This window comes from Schistocerca cancellata, chromosome 1 (assembly GCF_023864275.1).
Source record: "Schistocerca cancellata isolate TAMUIC-IGC-003103 chromosome 1, iqSchCanc2.1, whole genome shotgun sequence".
Classification (NCBI taxonomy): Eukaryota; Metazoa; Arthropoda; class Insecta; order Orthoptera; family Acrididae; genus Schistocerca; species Schistocerca cancellata.
The window spans coordinates 1,179,273,189-1,179,277,659 of NC_064626.1; the positions used below are offsets into that span (position 1 = coordinate 1,179,273,189).

Here is a 4,471-nt window from a genome sequence, read left to right on the forward strand (position 1 = left end):
GCAAATAAAAAGCACTCCGTCTTCAGGCCACGAGTAGCCTACCGGGACCAACCGACAGCCGTGTCATCCTCAGAGGAGGATGCGGATAGGAGGGGCATGGGGGTCAGCACACCGCTCTCCCGGTCGTTATGATGGTATTCTTGACCGAAGCCGCTACTATTCGGTCGAGTAGCTCCTCAATTGGCATCACGAGGCTGAGTGCACCCCGAAAAATGGCAACAGCGCATGGCGCCCTGGATGGTCACCCATCCAAGTGCCGGCCACGCCCGACTGCGCTTAACTTCGGTGATCTCACGGGAACCGGTGTTACCACTGCGGTAAGGCCGTTGCCGAATACTGCAAATATTTCTTGTAAAAGTGATTTAGAGTCCTCTGTTCTCGAAAAGCTGAGGCGACGATATTTAAAACTTGAAAAATTGTTAGACTCTACAAAGTATGAATCTAAGAGAGCTACACACATCAAAAAACTGTTCAGAGATGTCACTAAACCCCCCCCCCCCCCAAAGATGTAATCAACCATGTATGAGCAGCGCCTATAAGACGGAGGAAGTCCGACAGACGATGAGTTCCAGTCATTCCATCAGGAAGGAGGAACACGGCTCATGTTGTCTGTAGTTCAACTATGCCTAGACGGTCAATACCGCGGTTCGATTGCATCCGCATTGTCACTTTGAGCCAGGAAAGGCTCTTGAGTCGTGTACAGCTCGCGTTGATGCCGTTCATAGCTTGGCATCTTTTAATAGCGACAGTGGTGTCTCGTTTTCTTAGTGAGTTCTCTGGCGCCACTACGTTTGCTCGCCTTGTCTGTCCGTGAGTGGCAGCAGCAGCGCTTATCCACAGCGCGTACTGTGGTACCATCTTTGCAGCGGCCTCTAGTATTTCCGGGTCGTGGTGTGTCGAGCGAGTAGAGTCGGGACGGAGCAGCAGTGAGGTCTGTACAGCCAGTACCCGCCCGACCGCTGGCGACACACATTCACTGCCCGACGGAAGGATGTGGTCGCGAGGGTGCATTTGTCCTCTGTCAACGTCAGCACGTGGATGTGTTCCATTACCCCGAGTACCTGCACTAAGCGCTGGGAGCGTCAACGTCAATGTTGTGTTATTTAGTTAATAACGTTGTGTTTTAGTGAATGGTACACTGTGATACAGTTTTGAATAGGTATTTAGGAAATGAATTACCGAATGAAAAATACAGGGAGACATTTAAAAAAGTCATACCGCTGTTCATATATTAGTAACAAACAAAGCTACAACTAAGGCAATCATGCTGATTGATGTCGCCCTGACGGCTAAAGAACATATGCTTGAAACATTTTGTAATTTACATCTCGACAAACAGTTATTTTGGGTGGTGAAGATAAATGGGACACGCTGTATACTGCAGCAACGCCCTCAAACGGAAATTTTTTGATCGCCCCTTGCCCTATTTCTATTAAAATGATGTGTTACAACTCAACTGAAATGAACGTAGACACGACTTACTTTTATATACGGTTGCATGCTAGCCATCTACACATTATGAAGCGGTCCAGTGGATAAATTTAATGAAAATAAGTGTATTTGTCTTTGGCACTAGACGTGTTACTAATAAATCATTAAAACGTAACAAATTTAACAACAAAGTAAGCATCTGTGTTACATAAGCTACTCTTTCAATTTCTTCACCTATAGAATAGAAAAGTTCTCCACAAGACACGATTTCATACTATGTTTTGGGCGGAAGGTAGGGTTAACTTTTGAATGTGAGACAAAACTCCGTAAGGTAAGCACTCACTCAAACTTGCGCCTGCCGTCCATACTTTTCGTCAGGGAAAATTCACACAATTCATCAAAGCGTTAACACTGGAATGAAACAGGAAATGGCAATCACAAACCTTTGACAGCTTCAGGAAACAACACGATGTGTGGGATGTTTCAAAACGAAAGGTAGATATTTTTGTAAGAGCCAATGTGGACCCTCCCGAGTATCACATTTTGAGCTGTCGTTTCGTTACAAATATTTCTGGTTGGCCTGTACAGTTCCTTTATAGAGCCTCAACTACACTTTTGGAATATTGTCTGGTTTGATTTGTAATTACGAATGAATGCATTCCCCATCCACCACTAGTGAAGCACTGTTCAATCATGGCGTATCAGTTGGGGGTTGGGTTGGGTTGTTTGGGAAGGAGACCAGACAGCAAGGTCATCGGTCTCATCGGATTAGGGGAGGACGGGGAAGGAAGTCGGCCGTGCCCTTTGAAAGGGAACCATCCCAGCATTTTCCTGGAAAGATTTAGGGAAATCACGGAAAACCTAAATCAGGATGGCCGGACCCGGAATTGAACCGTCGTCCTCCCGAATGCGAGTCCAGTGCCTAACCACTGCGCCACCTCGCTCGGTGGCGTATCAGTATCCTCCAAAATTGACATTTGTGGTCAAACAGTTATTGCGATGCATTTTTACAGCAACGATTCTCTTTAAATTGACATGAAGGATTTCATAATAACCGTTAGCGCTCTTTTGATCTCAACACTGGAATACTCTTTTGGCATGACACTGTCGGCGCATATTTTGTCCAGCAGTTGACATCTCAACCAAATCTAGTGCGAATCGGCTGCTGCATCTTTCGAAATTAGCCAGAGTTTACTGTTTCGAGATTTCTGGAAGTGGGAGTGCATTAACAACAATGTACGCGGAGCAAAAGAAAAACAGAACTAACTAGTTGTTCGCATTTACGAATATTGCTCTCCTCCCCTCATAATCGAATGTTAGTGAGGCTTCAGAAGGGCTGTGAATGCTAAAAGTGGAAGAGAAGGAGGCAAAACTCCTTGTAGACAATAACGTAATTCTAAAAAATACCTCCAAAACATTGGAAAAGTAATTTTTGGTTTAGAATTAATAGAAGTATCAATAAGTCGTTTCCGCGTTCTAGATAATTTCTGAAATCTACCTTTTACTATACGAACTAAAAACGGTTGAAGGAAAAGGCATCATTTTTATACGGACCTTCTGTAAGTAATTCTCTGCACAATTACTGCCTGCTTATGTACTGCTTTTCCTTTAAGTTCAAAATGGTTCAAATGGGTCTGGGCACTATGGGACTTAACAGCTGAGGTCATCAGTCCCCTAGAACTTAGAACTACTTTAACCTAACTAACCTAAGGACATCACACACATCCATGCCCGAGGCAGGATTCGAACCTGCGACCGTAGCGGTCGCGCGGTTCCAGACTGAAGCGCCTAGAACCGCTCGGCCACAACGGCCGGCTTTCTTTAAGTAAATGGTTAAGCCGGCATTCGGGAGATATCAGAAAGTTCTCTCGAGCCCCGTAGCCGCAGACTCACCGCTTTGCCCCGTAAAATAAAAGAGAATATGTTTCACAAATAATGGACTCGAGTATAACTTTTCATTGGCGCCGTAAATTTGCTAAGTGGAGCACACAGGTTTCCGTTAGTTTACGCTTGTGACAGAGAATCGAATCTGGAAGCGATTTTGGATCATCATTATACTATCGGGCAAACTGGTATTGCTGGTTTGGAGACCCTGATAGAACACACCAATATTTGGGAACGTTTCCTTTATTCGCTTGCGATGCCACATTTCCTTTGCGACGTGTGAAAGAAGCGCCGTAAGTGCATCGTCGGGGGCAGACGATTGTGTCAGATGAGAGTGCAGTTTTGACGTTGTGCCGGAGTGGCCGTGCGGTTCTAGGCGCTACAGTCTGGAGCCGAGCGACCGCTACGGTCGCAGGTTCGAATCCTGCCTTGGGCATGGATGTGTGTGATGTCCTTAGGTTAGTAGGTTTAAGTAGTTCTAAGTTCTAGGGGACTGATGACCTAGGATGTTAAGTCCCATAGTGCTCAGAGCCATTTGAACCAACGCCAAAAAAGGCGTTGTATTTGTGTTACTGAGGGCGATGAAGGAGGAGAGAGTGGACGAAACCAAGAGTGAGTACAAAGCCTACTCTATTCGAGTAGCATCAAAGAGGCCGCCGACCATAGCGTGTCACCTACAGCACAGTCGCACTCCCTCACTCCACGAGCCACAGTGCGGACAGAGTTAGGACTTAACCTAGGGCATTGGCGCAATGCTTGGGGACCTCAAAATTTGCATCTCCTCTTCGCCAAATATTGGCGATGAAAATGTTTTTCACTGCTAAGAATCTAACCGCCTACACCAACCCCCCACCCCCTCCCATCCTCCAGCCAATTCGAGGGCTACCACACGTACTTGTACCGACGACATCGCCTACGGAAGCGGTTATTTCTTCCAGTAATTAACGCGAATTACCGTGATGCATAGTCACACAGGTATCTCCACTATCTATGAGGCTCTTTCGCAGACTGAATGTGTGGTGTTGACTGGTATAACATCAGATGCTCGCAGCAAGTTTACAAGGAATGTCAAGCAGCTAGCGACTCGGCGAAGTGTTTACAGAAAATATATAGCCTCGGCGTTTTTTATCGTGTGCTTGTTACTGCCGGAGTTAAT

At 46.0% G+C, this 4,471-nt stretch overlaps 1 pseudogene; it reads right to left on the minus strand.

The window, feature by feature from the left end:
* Positions 1–213: 213 nt before the first annotated feature.
* Positions 214–331, minus strand: LOC126103703 (5S ribosomal RNA; annotated as a pseudogene).
* Between the last annotated feature and the right edge of the window lie 4,140 nt (positions 332–4,471).